Source organism: Sapajus apella, unplaced genomic scaffold, assembly GCF_009761245.1.
Source record: "Sapajus apella isolate SASKATOON/1434 unplaced genomic scaffold, GSC_monkey_1.0 scaffold20, whole genome shotgun sequence".
NCBI lineage: Eukaryota > Metazoa > Chordata > Mammalia > Primates > Cebidae > Sapajus > Sapajus apella.
In genome coordinates, this window is record NW_022436960.1 from 1,272,638 (window position 1) to 1,289,944 (window position 17,307).

General features: G+C 42.5%; 1 protein-coding gene across 13 annotated transcripts in view; it reads right to left on the reverse strand.

Annotated features, from left to right (window-relative positions):
- WDR20 (WD repeat domain 20) overlaps positions 1-17,307 on the reverse strand; it is an 87,967-nt gene that overhangs the window by 55,474 nt on the left and 15,186 nt on the right. Inside the window, exon 1 of one of the 13 annotated variants that reach the window (XM_032287339.1) lies at positions 14,973-16,344. The exons of the other annotated variants lie outside the window; for them this stretch is intronic. The gene's annotated coding sequence lies outside the window, so the exon portion shown is untranslated. Of the gene's footprint in view, positions 1-14,972; positions 16,345-17,307 lie in introns of those variants that run through there. 13 annotated transcript variants of the gene reach the window in all.

Below are 17,307 nucleotides of genomic sequence, written 5' to 3' on the forward strand. Positions count from 1 at the left end.
TATGGCCAAAAATGGTGAAACCCCGTCTCTACTAAAAATACAAAAAAATTTAGCTGGGCGTGGTGGCATATGCCTGTAATCCCAGCTACTTGGGAGGCTGAGGCAGGAGAATCGCTTGAACCCGGGAGGCGGAGGTTGCAGTGATCCAAGATCGTGCCATTGCACTCCAGCCTGAGCAACAGAGTGAGTTTCCGTCTAAAAAAAAAAAAAAAGAAAAGAAAAGAAAAAAAGAAAGAAGAAAAGTACACAGGACATAGCTAACTGGTCTATACCACTCAGAGTTTGGCAGAAAACAGCTGACAAATTACTCTCCAGACAACCCATGAAAGATCAAGAAATTCTAAAATTGTTTTTTAAAAATGGGGTGAAACCCCACCTGACATTTTATACCAGAATAAATCTCAGCAGTATCAAAGAGAAATCATATGTAAGAAATGAAACCTCAGAAGTACAAGAAAAGGCCAACATAGGGGCTCACGCCCGTAGTCTCAGCTACTCAAGAGACTGAGGTGGGAGGCTCCCTTGAGCCAAAGATTTTGAGGTTACAACGAGCTATGATTGTACCACTGTACTCCAGCCACAACAGAGGAAGACCCTGTCTCTTAAAAAAAATGAGGGATAGAGAAGCTGGGTGCCATGGCTCATGCCTGTAATCCCAGCACTTTGGGAGGCCGAGGCAGGAGGATCATGAGGTCAAGAGATTGAGGCCATCCTGGCCAACATGGTGAAACCCAATCTCCACTAAAAATACGAAAATTAGCTAGACATGGTGGCATGTGCATAGTCCCAGCTACTCAGGAGGCTGAGGCAGGGGAAATGCTTGAACCTAGGAGGTGGAGGTTGCAGTGACCCGAGATCACACCACTGCACTCCAGCCTGTCAACAGAGTGAGACACTGTCTCAAAAAAAAAAGGAGAGAGAAAGAGAGAAGTAGTAGCACAATAAGAAACTATGAGTATTTTTTTTTAATATTAGGAGGGTTAAGTGTGACTCAAAACCTAAGAGAAGACTAATGCATTTGTCTATAAAAAAAATGAAATTTCCCAAGAAAGAGGAAGAAAGATAAAGGGGAAAAAAAAACACAACTTTCTATGTAGGAAAAAACTACCATGAGCAAAATCAGAAGACAAATGGCAAATGGAACAATATGTCTGTGCCTCAGATCACAGATTAAGGGCTAATTTACATAAAAAGCTGGGCATGGTGGTGCGTGCCTATAGTCTCAGTAGCTCAGAAGGCAGAGGTGGATGGACTGCAGATCAGCCTGGGCAACACAGTGAGATCCCATCTCTAAACAAATTAAAAAATAAATAATAAATAATTTACATAAACGAGACCTCCTATCAAGTTAAATTTTTTTTTTTTTTTAAAGACCAGAATCCTAGTAGAAAAGTGGGTTCAGGACACATACAACTCATAGAAAATACAGATGGCTCTTAAATATACAAAATGGTGCTTAATTCATGGTATAAGAAACACCAAAAAACTCCAGTGTCATGCCATTTTTCATCTGTCAAATTAGCAAAGATCAAAATAACAACATACTATGCCAGAAGTAAAAACTGGTACAATTTTTAGAAGGCAATTTGACTGTGTCTAAAATTACAAATACACATGTCCTTTTCACCCAGCAATTCCTCACTGGAATTTATTCCTCAGATATACTAGCAACAAGGCAAAATGATGTATGTACAAAGTGATTTACTGCAGTATAGCGTGTAAGAGCTAAAGACTAGAAACATCAATGTCCATCAAAAGAAGAATCATGATAAATTCACACAATGGGATATTATGCAGGCATTAAATAGATGCTTTTAAACAATAATGTCTTTATTGACAAAGAACAATCTCTGAAGTATACAATACAAAACAAAAACAAGGTTTAAAAGTGCAGATGCTAAAGTGTGCATTTGTATAAAGGAGGAAGAACTCTGTGATTTTGTGTATTAAACCATTGGCTAACACAAGAACTCTGTGATTTTGTGTATTAATCCATTGGCTAATATTGGCTACTTCTGAGGAGGAGGACAGGGTGGGGCTGGGGGCAGAGTGTGAGAGACTTCATGGCATGCTCTTTAAATTCTGAACCATGTGGGCCGGGCACAGTGGCTCATGCCTGTAATCCCAGCACTTTGGGAGGCTGAGGCAGGTGGATCACCTGAGGTTGGGAGATCGAGACCAGCCTGATCAATATGGTGAAACCCCGTCTCTACTAAAAATACAAAATTAGCCAGGCATGGTGGCACATGCCTGTAATCCCAGCTACTTAGGAGGCTGAGGCAGAAGAACTGCTTGAACCTGGGAGGCAGAGGTTGTGGTGAGCCGAGATCACACCACAGCACTCCAGCCTGAGCGACAGAGCGAGACTCCGTCTCAAAAACAACAACAAAAAGTGAACCATGTGAATGTATTACCTATTAAAAAATAAAATAGGCCTGAGATGTCATAATACCTATGTCCCAATGCAGACTTTGTCACTAAGTTACTTGAGAATATCTACTATCCATTCAACCAATATTTATAGAATTCTATATGCTTCAGGCACTGTTTTAGACCCTGAGATCTCAGCAACAAAGATAAATCCCTCCTCTTGTAGATTTTAGGTGGGACTAGTCAGTAAGCAGGCAACAAAATGAACATCAGACAGTAACAAGGAGCATGAAGAAAAAACGGTCAGGAAAGGGGAGTGGAAGGACTGAGGTGGAAAGGTGGTAACAGTGTCTGTCTGGGTAGGGTTACGAGAAAGCTTCTTTAACAGAACCACATTTGGGCAGAGACCTGAAGAAGTAAGGGACCCAGTCCCATGGCCACCAGGGAGGGAATTCTAAGCAGAAGGACTAAGGATTCCAAGCAGAGCGCATGCCATGGCTCCATGGGTGGGATGGGGAGGGGTGCAGCTTCTCTTCACGGAATGGAATGGAGGGAATAAATAAGGAGGTGGTGGCAGCAAATCACATAGGTATTGGGGAGAAAGAAAGCACTGTATCATAAGCAATTCAGATTTTATTCTAAGTGCTATGGAAAGTTTTAAGAGTGAAGAATATGATCTGACCTATACTGTTTAAATGATCACTCTGGATGACATCAGGAGAACAAACTGTTAAGAGGCAAGGATAGAGGCAGGCAGCCAGTTGGAGGCCTCTGTAATAATCCAAATGAGAGATGGTGCTTCCTTAAACTAGGGTGGTAGTGGCAGAAGCAGAAGCGATCAGATTCTGGGTATATATAGAGGAGGAGTCAACAGGCTCTACTGAAGGACTGCAAGTAGACTGTGAAAAAAAGAAGTCATAGGTGACTCCAAAATATTTAACCCAAGCAACTTTTTACAATGATCTAACAAGCTCATTTTTAAAAAATCACATCTTCATATAAAGTTCAACTACTCTAAAACAGGTTATAAACACCATCAAGAAAAAGCAATGCTCACCTACATACCAAACCGGGAAGCTGCAGCCATTTTTAAATTGAAAAAACACACGCTAACTACTGAGCACTTAAACCATGCCAGGCACAATACTAGGTACTAAGGACCTAAATTATGCTTAAAATACATAACTAAACACCAAAAAAAGATTGACAGGTGAAAATACCAAAATACTAACAGCTGTGGGATATGCAGGTTTTTTTCCTTCCTTGAGTTTTCCAATTTTCTACAATAAACTACTCTATTTTTAACGTTGGGGGGGCGGGGAAAAACCTTTCCTCTTTACTGCTGCCAATTAAGAAAAGATTCCCACACAGCAAATTTATTTAGTGATTTCAATGATTAACAGACTTGCCTTCTTAAAAAACCTCCTAAACTAGGCAGATTTTTCAGGTCTTTCTTTCATGCCTGTACCTGTTTGCTACCAGAGCTATGGCAAGATATGGGAGATGTATGGGAAATGGGGGGAAGAGAGGAATACAGTAGAGAGAAATAAGGGGTACAAATAACCACCTGCTGTTTTTTCAATATAGCATGTCGCCAAACACAGATGAGAAAGACCAGGCAAACGACTGATTTGCTGAAAATATTTAACCAAATACCTACTACATACAATATGCTTACCATAGCAGTCTTCCCACTGTCAATAAGTAAATAACAAAGCCAAGCCCAATGTACCTTTATCCATCCATTCAAATATTTATGAAGTACCTATAATGCATCAAAGGCACTGAGCTAGCATATAGAATAGACAGTTCAGCAATCAATCAGATAAAATCAGCCCTCAGTAGTTTGTAATCTAGTTTGGAGGGTAGGAAGTAAAGAGACATTACATTTCAATTTCTACTTATTTAATTACTGCTGTGGCATGTGCTAGACAGGTGACCTGGTAGAGGATAACAGGAAGACCTGATCTAGTCTGAGCGTCAGGGTAAAAGGCTTGGACAAAATGACATATGAGCTAAGATTTGAAGGAGTAAGAGTTAAACAGATGAAGGGGAGGAGAGTGAGGAACAGAAGCACATTCCAGGCAAAAGAAACAGCATATTAGGAAGAACCTTGGCTGGACACGGTGGCTCACACCTATAATCCCAGTGCTTTGGGAGGCCAAGGCAGGAGGATAACTTGGGGCGAGGAATTCAAGACCAGCCTGACCAACATGGCGAGATCCTGTCTCTAAAAAATAAGAAGGAAAAAAATTAGCCAAGTATGGTGGTCCATGTCTACAGTCCTAGCTACTTGGCAGGCAAAGGCAGGAGGATAGCTTAAGCCCAAGGAGTTTGAGGTTACGGTGAGCTACGACTGCACCACCACACTCCAGCCTGGAAGACGAAGTGAGACCCTGTGTCAAATAAATAAGAAGAATCTGTGTCAAAAAGGGTTAAGGTTTGTGAGAGGAATTAAAAGGAAGCCAGCAAGTCAGAAAGATATAGTAAAGGGAAGAGAAAACCTGATATGGTAGGCAAGGGGTAGTTCATACAGGGCCATGTAATGTGTGTTAGCTATTTAGCCTTTCATGCTAAAAGCAACAGGAACCATTGAAAGATTTTCAAACCTGGAAGTGACAATCAGATTCACATTTTTAAAGATCACTGACTGCTCTCCAGAATAGATTAAAGGGAGCAACAGTAGACCAGGAGACCAGTCAGAGACTGTATCATGCCCAGGTAAGATGGGTGAGGCCGGTAAAAACAGAAGCAGATGTTGTCAAGATAAATACTTCAGAGAGAAAAATCAATAGGAATTGGTGATAGAGTGAAAGCAGATGGAGGGAATGAGGTAAAGGAAAAGACAGTCTCACGAATGACAAGACAGTACGGCATTCCATGCAAATACACGAATGCAAAGACATTCCATACAAATAGTAACCAAAATAAACTGACTGTCCAATTCTCAAAACAGAATTAGGGCAAAAACAAATAGAGATAATGAAGATTATAGTATACCAACACAAAAAAATGCACATACTAACAATTCTGAACTTAATATAAAGCAAAACTGGCAAAGAGAAACTGTCAAATCCAGAATCACAGTGAGATATTTATAACACATCTATAAGGAACTGATAAATAAGGGGCAGTCATAAAAATTAGTAATGATATGGACATGTGAAGAGTATTACAAACTTCATCAAACATGCATGCACAGACATATGTCACCTTTAGCCTAACAAATAGAGAACATACATCCTTTTAAAAAGACATGGAATGTTTTAACTAGGTTACAAAGAAAGACTCACTACATCTCAAATAACCAGTATCATAAAAACATATTCCATGATCACACAATGCAAATAAAAATTAAACCACATAAATGGAAACTTAAAAATGCTTGCTTAGGGGAGGCTGAAACAGGCAAATTGCTTGCGCTCAGGAGTCTGAGATCAGCTTGGGCAATGGTGAAACCCGGTCTCTGCCAGGCGTGGTGGTACATGCCTACAGTCCAACCTAGGGGTGAGAAGTGGGGTGGGGGAAGGAGGAATCACTTGAGCCCAAGAGGCAAAAGCTGCAGTGAGTTGTGATGATGCCACTGTATTCCAGCCTGGGCAATGGAGTGAGACCCTGTCTCTAAAAAAAAAAAAAAAAAAAACCACTTGCTTAGAAACTCAAAGATTAAACAGAGAATAAAAATGGAAATAACAAACTAGGCCTATAAAAATTGAGGTGGCACACTTGGGGAGGCTGAGGCAGGCAGATTGCTTGAGCCTAGGAGTTGGAGACCAGCCTGGGAAACATGATGAAACCCCATCTCTCCCCCAAAAAAAACACTAAAATTAGCTAGGCATGGTGGTATGTGCCTGTAGTCCCAGCTACTCGGGAGGCTAGGGTGGGAGGATCACCTGAGACTGGGAGGTCAAGGCTGCAGACAGTCGTGATTGCACTATTGCACTCCAGCCTGGGCAACAGAGCGAGATCCTGCCTCAAAAACACACAAAAACATTAGGTTTTGATATTCATAAGATTATTATTTTATTTTTTATTTTTTTTGAGACGGAGTCTCACTCTGTCACCAGGCTGGAGTGCAGTGGCGCAATATCAGCTCACTGCAACCTCCACCTCCCGGGTTCAAGCGATTCCCCTGCCTCAGCCTCCTGAGAAGTTGGCATACAGGCGTGCGCTACCACGCCTGGCTAATTTTTTGTATTTTAGTAGAGACAGGTTTCACCATGTTGGCCAGGATGGTCTCGATCTCCTGACCTCATGATCCACCCGCCTCTGCCTCCCAAAGTGCTGGGATTATTTATAGGCATGAGCTATCTCACCCAGCCGATTATTTAATACCACAATGATTATACCCACACAGCTAACATACGAGAAGTTCCTGAAGCAACACTTAGAGGGAATGTTACAGCCTTGAGCCATTATTAAAAAGCAAGAAAAGAGTAAACCTAAAGAAAGGAAACACAGACATTCACAAAACAGAAAACAGATACTAGCTGATTCTTTGAAAAAAATTTTAATTGACAAACTCTTATAAGTCTCTTCAAGAAAAAAAATAAAATATGAAGGAAAGAGTGAAGCTCAAGCTGGCGACTAAACCCAGCAGACACCTAGCAGCAGTAGAAAAATGAAAGTGCCACAGGAGCTCTGGAGATGAGGATGGGAGAGTAACAGTTCCACCCAGAAATGACCACATGCGTGACTGGAAACAGGTGGTCCAGAAAGCAAACGGCAACAGAGAGGAAAAGGAACTGGCAAAAGTCACTCTCAAGAAGGCAGATCTTAAGCTGCCAGTGGCAGAGACGGAACTCTGCTACAGCGTATGTCGTAGAAGTTTTAATTGCCCTAAGAGAAGAAATAAAAGAAAAAAAAAAGTTTTAATTGCCCTAACAAACTGATTTGTGCTTTCACAGGAATACCTGCTGTATTAATTTACTGCAATAAATAGTTTTTCCTTTGGTGGTGGAGAAAAGGCATAAAGAAACAATTTTAAGAACGGGAAATACAACTTCTGATATAGTAGAAACTTATAATGGTAAAGGGAAGAGGACTGAGTCATTAAAGAAACCCAACCGTTAAATTTTAGAGTAGAAAGAACTAGCAAAGGAGGTGAAGTGCTGAGTGGGTCAGAAATGTAGAAAAAAAAAGTTGAGGTTAAAATGTCAGGACAAAAAATGTTTCAATAAAGAGAAAACCATCAGTTGTGTCAAATGCTGCTGAGAGGTAAGGAAGTTGTGGGCCAAACAGCATCCAGCAGATCTGGCAACATGAAGTTGAACAATCAGTATCCTGGAAAAATTAGAGCAATGAGAAGCAAGGCCATATTGCAGTAGAAGGCTAACTGTTTCTGAATTCGTGATACTGGAGCTAAACCCTTTCAGCTGATGACAAGACCAGCGTGTCATTGTGGGAGAGAATACCAGAGGTGGAGTAGAAGAGATTAGTGGGGTGGACATGGAAGCCAAAAAAGCTAGTAGCCAAGGCACTTGATGGGTCATGTGATGAGGATGAACCCACCCAAGATGATGGCAGGAGCTGGAGTGGAAAGGAAGGCTGTGAATTAGGCACTAGGGTCTTCAATGAGCAAAAGTGGCTAGGAAGTCAGTATATGGCCAAGAGGAAAAGAGAGAAAAGTGTCGTGAGTCTAAGGGTGGGGGCTCCAAAGGGATGCCAGAAGTGGCAAATAGACCAAAGCCTGGTCTAATGTGGCACTTCCAGTGTATCAGGCAGGATTCTGTGAAGCCTTTCCAGCTCAACTTGTGAGACACTCTCTGAGCTTCCTAGCAAAGTCAAACTGCTGCCACATCAAGGAAAGTCCTGAGCCTGACACCCATCATTTTTTAATTAGCTGAGCTAATAATGTCTTTAGTCTTGCTAACTACATGTATGCCTATTCTAGAATCCAAAGGGGTCAAAAAGGCAATGTAAGGAGTTGTGCAATTCCTATAATTAATGGGCAAGAAGTATGGATAGCAGCAAACCCATCTGCTTCTGGAAGGGAACGTGCAAGCATTGTTTTCCAGGACACCAGGACAGGAAAAGCAAACTTCCAAACAAAGCTAGTTTCAGCCAATCGAGACACTATATAAAACTTCCTCCTGGGTTAGCCCAAAAGAATCCTAACGACGTAAGATCTGAGGCTATGACTGTCTCAGTCCATTTTCTGCTGCTACTAACAGAATACCACAGACTAAGCAATTTAAACAAGTTTATTTGGCTCATGGTTCTGAAGGCTGGGCACTCCAAGAATACAGCGCTGGCATCTGGTGAGGGTCATCCCATGGCGGAAGGCAAAATCAAGTGCACAACATAGAGAGATGAAATTGGCCAACTTGTTTTTATGACAAACCCAGTCTCATAATAACTAACCCACTCCCTCAATATTGACATTAATCCATTAATAAGGACAGAGCCTTCACGATCTAATCAGCCCTTAAAGGCCCCACATCAATTAAATCTTAAAATGAGTTTTGGAGGGAACAGATAATGAAATTAGAGTGGTGACTAAATTTTCTTTCTCTCTTTTTTTTTTTTGAAATGGAGTCTCACTCTGTCACCCAGGCTGGAGTGCAATGGTACGATCTCAGCTCACTGCAACCTCTGCCGCCCAGGTTCAAGCAATTCCCCTGCCTCAGCCTCCCAAGTAGCTGGAATTACAGGTACCTACCACCACGCCGGGCTAATTTTCATATTTTAAGTAGAGACAGGGTTTCACCATGTTAGGCTGGTCTCGAACTCCCGACCTCACGTGATCTGCCCACCTCAGCCTCCCAAAGTGCTGGGATTACAGGCATGCGCCACCTCGCCCAGTGCAGTGACTAATTTCTAAAAGCCTCTCAATCCATGCAAAAGAACTAGCAAGACTATGTCTGTGAGCTCCACTAACTAGCAGACAATTCTGGCTTGTGAAAGGACTTTTGAAAGCTTATCTAAGGGCCTGGCAAGGTGGCTGACAACCTGTAATCCCAGCACTTCAGGAGGCTGAGGCAGGTGAATACCTTGAGTCTAGTAATTCAAGACCAGCCTGGGCTATGTGGCAAAACCCAGTCTCTACAACAAAAACACAAAAATTAGCTGGGCATGGTGGTACACAACTGTAGTCACACTGTTTGGGAGACTGTGGGAGGTTGGCTTGAGCCCAGGAGGAGCTGAGATCACACTGCACTCCAGCCTGGGCAACAGAGCAAGACCCTGTCTCAAAAAAAAAAAAGAAAAGAAAGATTATCTAATTTATTCAAGAGAGTCCTTGATGGAGAACTATAATTTCAATAAATTCATTCAAATTTTGTTCAATTTAAAAACAAACACAATGTGCCTAGTACATCCAGGCACTGTGATGGATATGGATCAATAAGATATGGTTTCTACCCTCAAGATTCACAGTCCAGTGGGGTAAACAGAGATTCAAACCAAAAAGTCCAACACTGTGTGAAAAGGTGGCATGACAATCATAGTAGTCATACAGCAAGAGCAAAGGAAAGACAAGTTTAAACCATGCAACAGGCTGGGTGTGGCGGCTCATGCCTGTAATCCCAGCACTTTCGGAGGCTAAGGCAGGTGGATCACAGGGTCAGGAGTTTGAGACCAGCCTGATCAACATGGAGAAACCCTGTCTCTACTAAAAATACAAAATTAGCTGGGCGTGGCGGCGCATGCCTCTAATCCCAGCTACTCAGGACGGCTGAAGCAGGAGAATTACTTGAACCCGGGAGGCGGAGGTTGCTGTGAGCTGAAATCACATGGTTGCACTCCAGCCTGGGCAACAAGGGCAAAACTCCACCTCAAAAATAAATAAATAAATATACATATATAAATATAAATGCAGTTACCCTTTGACCCAGCAGTACCTCCTCCTCTAGAAATTTATCATATATGTGAGGTTGTTCACTGCAGCATTATACACATTTTTTTTAAAAGGGATCACCAATCAAGAGTGATGTTGTTAAATAAATTATGGCACATCCACAGCATGGAGTATAAAGCACTGACAAGAAAGAGTAAAGAAGTTCTCTTTCACTAATATGGAAAGATCTTCAATACAAATCATTACGCAGAAAAAACAAGATGCAAAATACCATACACAGTATGTTCCCTCAATTCCTTCCAATCTCTGTTGAAATGTCATCTGATTATTGTAACAACAAAAGAATAAGTCAAAAACAAATAAAATATTATCTAGAGCTACAGGAAGGGAGCTAGGAGGGGTATGGAGGACAGGAATAGAAGCCAGACCTCTGAATTTAACCTTGTTCTATATGCCGGAACCATGTAAATGTTCTGCATAACTGAAATACAAAATTAAATTTAAAAACAAATCTCTCCTGCTCTAAAACTATAGAGATAGTTGTACAACTCAATAAATTACTAAAAATCATTCAATTGTACACTTAAAACAGCAAGAAGAAATAATTTGACTGCATTCAAGTTTTTGTTTTTGAGACGGAGTCTCACTCTCTCACCTAGGCTGGAGTGCAGCAGCACAATCTTGGCTCACTGCTACCTCCACCTCCTGGGTTCAGGCAATTCTTCTGCCTCAGCCCTCCTGAGCAGCTGGGACTACAGGTGCGTGCCACCACGCCCAGCTAATTTGTTTTTTATTTTTAGTAGAGACGGGGTTTCACCATCTTGGCCAGGCTGGTCTCGAACTCCTGACCTCATGATCCAACTGCCTCGGCAACCCAAAGTGCTGGGAGTACAGGTGTGAGCCACCGCGCCCAGCCTTTTGTTTTTAGAGACAGGGTTTTGCTCTGTTACTCAGGCTGGAGTACAGTGATATGATCATAGCTCACTGAAGCCTCGAATTCCCAGGCTTAAACCATCCTATAGCCTCAACCTCCCAAGTAGCAGGACTACAGACATATACCACCATGCCTGGCTAATTTTTAATTTTTTTGTAAAGACAGGGTCTCGCAATGTTGCCCAGGCTGGTCTGAAATTCCTGGACTTAAGTGATCTTCCCACCTCAGCCTCCCAAAACTGGATCAAGGTTAGACAGGATCTTGCTCTGTCACCCAAGATGGAGTGCAGTGGCTCGATCTCAGTCCAGTGCAACCTCTGCCTCCCCAGCTCAAATGATCCTCCCACCTCAGCCTTCCAAGTAGCTACAGGCACATGCCACTATTCCCAGATTATTATTATTTTTTTAATTTTAATAGAGATGAGGTCTCACTATGTTGTCAGGCTAATCTCGAACTCCTGAGCCTCCTCAGCCTCCCAAAGTGTTGGGATTACCGGCATGCACCACCAAACCCAGCTGGATTAAGTTTTAAGAGGCAGTGAAAGAATCAAAGAAAGCTACTAAAGACAAATGCCTCTTCAACTTTAGTGTGTACATGAATCATCTGGGGGTCATCTTAGACTGCAGATTTAATTCAGTAAATGGAGCCAATATTCTGCACTTCCAACAAGCTCCCAGGCGACCGCTGATGATGCTGGTCTGTGGATCACACTTTGAGGGTTGAGACAATTTAAACAACTAGAGGTGCTTTGCTCTAAGAAATAGCCAAGAAATGGGGCAGCAGCTACTGGAGGCACATGACCCATAGAAAATGAGTGGTGGGCCGGGCTCGGCGGCACATGCCTATAATCCCAACAGTTTGGGAGGATGAAGCAGGAGGATCACTGGAGCCCAGGAGTTCAAGACCAGCCTGTGTAACATAGTTAGACTCCATCTCTACAAAAAACGTAAAAATTTGCCGGGGGTGTGGTGGTGTGTGTTTGTAGTCCCAGCAACTCAGCAGTTTGAGGTGGGAGGATCTCTTGAGGCCAGGAGTTTAAGGCTGCAGTGAGCTCTGATCACATCACTAAACTGCAATCTGGGTGACAGAGAGAGACCCTGCCTTAAAAAGAAAGAAAATGAGTGGGTGTCAGAAAGAGTCTCTCCCCGCCAACTGTTTTAAAATGAGAGAAACAGCAACACATTTGTAGGGAGAGAAGAGTTGATGGTGTAGGAAAGAGAATACTGATTAGGCAAAATGAGGTGGGATTTAGCAAGCGAGTGGGGGAGGTGACTTTAGACAGGGGCAGAGTTCTTTAGCAATACAAGGGAAGGCATCTGGTACAGATGCCAGAGCTGAGATGTCAAGGTAGAAATCTGGAGAAATTCTCTTTTGACTACTTTAATATTCTAAGTGAAATAAGAAGTACAGTTATCAACTAAGAATAAGGGATAGGGAATAAGGTTATTGAAGATCTGAGGACAAAGTTGTAAAACTGTCATCTAGGCTGGGCGTGGTAGCTCACACCTGTAATCTCAGCACTTTGGGAGGCCAAGGCGGGCAGATCACGAGGTCAGGACTTCAGACCAGCCTAACCAACATGGTGAAACCCAGTGTCTACTAAAAATACAAAAATTAGCCAGGCATGGTGGTGCATGCCTGTAATCCCAGCTACTCAGGAGGCTGAGGTAGGAGAATCGCTTGAACCTGGGAGACAGAGGTTGCAGTGAGCCAAGATCACACCACTGCATTCCAGCCTGGGCAATGAAGTGAGACTCCATCTTAAAAAAAAAAAAAAAAAATTGTCATCTAGAAGGGTGGGGTGAGTGTGGTGCTTGTCAGCGCCATATACCCCTTCAAGGTGATAGTTCTGAATCTTAGGGGTGTTCGGGCAACACAGATGTGCTATTCTCCAACCACATGTGGGGGCACATGCAGATGTGCAGTAGGCAAAGGATTCAATTTAGCCAAGATTGGGATCAAGTCGGTATACAAGGGGAGTTATCATGATTGACTACTGCACTGGAACAGGCGTAAAGCGTGAAAGAGTAGCAGTGAGGCAGGGCTGAAAGCATTGAGAAAGGAAGGGAGGTGATGGCACCCCATGAGAGACAGCACTGATAGAATCTGATGACTTCAGCCCTAAAGAAGGACAATATACTAACATAGGACATTACCTTGGAAATAGTACCAAAAGAAAATACATTTTAAAACATATTTTAAAAATCATACTAGGAATTCTAAAAGAGGCTAGGATACAGCCAACATTTAAATGACCACCACTAAGGAAGATAATCCTACCCTCCCCAAGCCTTGCACAAGCTTCAGCCCTCACACTGCAGCTCATACTCCCAGAAGGAGCCATCAAATGCCACATTCTTAGGCCTTGTGCTGCTAATTCTCTAGGTTTAGAATCCCCTCCCCTTTCAGCTGATCCACCATCCGAATTCAAATGACATCTTATTAAAGCTTCTCTAAGTCCCCCGCTGCAATTGAGGCAAACGTTACATTGTCATCACCTATTATCTGAACCGAGTCCACCTTGTAGAGTAGTTCATGTATTCTGCCCTCTAGTTAGAGCAGCAAAAAGATCAGGAAGAAGAAAAATGAAGCAAAAGCACGGCCAGCTTAGAACTCTAGATAAGCAACTGCTGAGTGAAAATACCACAAGAGAGCACTTCATGGAGCTAAAAGTTTCACTTCACAGGACATGAGAAACTAGTTACCCTTCTTATATCCAATCACACATGTGATACTAAAGAAGTTAAGTGAAGACTTAGCTAAAGCAGGGTGCTTAAACTTTCTGTGCCATAGGCTCCTTACAATGATTTTTACAACCTCCTGGGCTCAAGTGATCCTCCCACCTCAGCCTCTTGAGTAGCTGTGACAACAGGCATGTGCCACAACGCCCAGACAATTTTTAAAAATTTTTTGCAGTGATAGGGTTCTCACAGTGTTGCCAAGGCTGGTCTCAAACTCCCACCCTCAAACAACCCTCCCACTTAGGCCCCAATAATTTTTATTTTATTTATTTATTTAGAGACAGAGTCTTGCTCTATCACCCAGGCTGGAGCACAATGGCGCGATCTCGGCTCACTGCAACCTCTGCCTTCCGGGTTCAAGCGATTCTCCTGCCTCAGCATCCCGAGTATCTGGGATTACAGGTGCCTGCAACCAAACCCAGCTAATTTTTGTATTTTAAGTGGAGATGGGGTTTCACCATGTTGGTCAGTATGGTCTTGAATTCCTGACCTCAGATGATTGGCCCACCTCAGCCTTCCAAAGTGCTGGGATTACAGGTGTGAGCCACCACACTTGGCTCCAATAGTTTTTAAGTACGTAAGTTTATAAAACAAATCTGTGGCCAGGCACGGTGGCTCAGACCTATAATCCCATCACTTTGGGAGGCCAGAGCAGAAAGATCACTTGAGCCCAAGAGTTCAAGGCTGCAATGAGACCCTGTTACAAACAAACAAACAAGCAAAAACCTACATTATAGTACAGTTGTATTATACTAAACAACTATAAATTTTCAAAAATTTCTTAATTACATATGGAGTAACAAGATCTAAAGGTAATGTCAAAGTAACGATGAGTGTAAATGATACCTGACACGTGCAACAACCACAGTGTGATCTGAAAATATCTGTGGGCCAGGAGTGCTGGCTCATGCCTCTTATTCCAACACTGTGGGAGGCCAAGGCAGGAGGTTCCCATGAGCCCAGGAGTTCAAGTTCAACACCAGCCTGGGCAATATAATGAGACTTTGTCTCCACACAAGAAAAGGAAAGGAAAGGAAAAAGGGAAAAGGAAAAAGGAAAGGAAAGGAAAAGAAAAGAAAAGAAAGAAAGAAAATTTAAAAATTAGCCAAGCTTCATCATGTAGACCCACCTACTTGAGAAGGTCAGGCGGGAAGATCATTTGAACCTGGGGGGTGGACGCTGCAGTGAGCCCACATCATGCCACTGCACTCCAGCCTAGATGACAGGGAGACTCTGTCTCAAAAAAAAAAAAAAGAAAGTATCTGCGATTTTCATTAATAACCATAGGTTCTGTTAGTACTGTGATGTCGCCTAAATTCATAATTGAAGAACATGTTAAATGTCAGAAGTTAGTTTAAAAAAAAAAAAAAGTGAAATATTTTTCCCATTCAGGCTACCCACTAAATCCTAGTCAGGTTAAGGAGCCCTAATCAGTGAATGCTGTCTAATAGAGCAGACATAGTCTGCACATCTACGAAGGGTTGGAAAAGGCTGAGCTCTTCTATCTGCTTTCCCTTCTCCCCAGAGTCTCCTCAACTTTTTAAAATCCCCACACTGCTCTCCCGGTAATCTCTCTCCGGTCTCTAAGGCTGCTCTCCTTTCCCTATTCTTACCCAGTTCCCCATTCTCCTTGCAGGGCTCCAGATGAAAGAAAACAGTAGTCAATTAGCAAGTCACATGTGAGAGATAGCAGAAGGAGTCAGTTCCAGCCCTTTGATATATCCTTGTATAACTAAAGAAAATATCTTACATTTGACAGTACCTTACCATTTCTGAAAGAGCTTTTATATAATTATCTCACTAATCCTAAAAACCAGTAAAGCAGACAAGACAGATATTCTCATTTCTATTTACAAAAATGAAACCTGAGGCTCTGAGAGGTTAAGCAACCTGATCAAAGTCACACAGATCATCATACAAAAGGCAAAATATGCACTGTTGGAGCAATCTCAGCCTTTAAAAAGGTTCCAAACATGAGTTGGTCTATTTTAAACTCAGAACTGCTGGGATAGCAGCTTCAGGTTAATGCAGGAAGTAAACGCTGGACAAAGTCACAAGTCTTTGTCCTATCAATTATTAATAATCCTATCAATTATTATCCACGTCCTCGAATCTATTTCTTCCGTAAAGTAGGAACAATAACAATAAATGACTGCCTGACCTTCCCTCCCATTAAACTCAACTAAGGTGCACTACATTAACACTTTTATAAACTGTGAAGTTATCATGCTCACCAATAATAAAGGACAGCACACAAACAAAATGGCAACAAAGTCATCATTTATTCATTCATTCAACAAATATTTCAGTGCCTGCAACAAGCCAAACACTGTTCTAGGTACCGAACAGGGGATACAATGATGATTAAGACAGAAAGGTTTATTCGTGCTCTCAGGAAGCTTATGTTCAATAACAAAGGTGTAAGAACTGGGCAAGGTGGCGCACACCGGTAATCCCAGCACTTTGGGGGACCAAGGCAGGCGATCACCTGAGGCCAAGAGTTCGAGACCAACCTGACCAACATGGAGAAACCCCATCTCTACTAAAAATACAAAAATTGGCCAGTTGTGGTGGCACATGCCTGCAATCCCAGCTACTTGAGAGGCTGAGGCAGGAGAATCTCTTGAACCCACGAGGCAGAGGTTACGGTGAGCCAAGATCGTGCCATTGCACTCCAGCCTGGGCAACAAGAGTGAGACTCTGTCTCAAAAAAAAAAAAAAAGAGAAAAGAAAGGTGAAAGAGATTAACAATAAATGCATACACAAGAAAACATAACAAATTCCAGTGCTATAGTCTGAATGTTTGTGTCCCCCCCAAAATTCATACACTGAAACCTCATCACCAATGTGATAATATCAGGAGGCAGTGCTTCTGGGTGATTAGTTCATGATGGTGTGGCTCCCATGGATGGGATTAGCGCCCTTCTAAAAGAGGTCCCAGAGAGCTACCTTGCCCTTCCACCATGTGAAGACACAGTGAGTAGACAACAACCAGAAAGACAGCCCTCATCAGATACTGAATCTGCCAATACCTTCATCTTGGACTTCACAGACTTCAGAACTGGGAGAAATAAATTTCTGTTCTTTACAGGCTACCTAATCAATGGTATTTTGTTACAGTAGCCTGACAGACTAAGACAATAAGTAATAAGTATTATATGAAAGATTTTTTCTTTTCTTGAGACAGGGTCTTGCTCTAATAACACAGGCTGGAATGCAGTAGCGTGATCACAGCTCACTGCAACCTCAAACTCCTATGCTCAAGAGATCCTCCCACCTCAGTATCCCATGGAACCACAGGTGTGTGCCACCATGTCCAGCTCATTTAAAAATTTTTTTTTTTTTTTTTTTTGAGACGGAGTTTCGCTCTTGTTACCCAGGCTGGAGTGCAATGGCACGATCTCGGCTCACCGCAACCTCCGCCTCCTGGGTTCAGGCAATTCTCCTGCCTCAGCCTCCTGAGT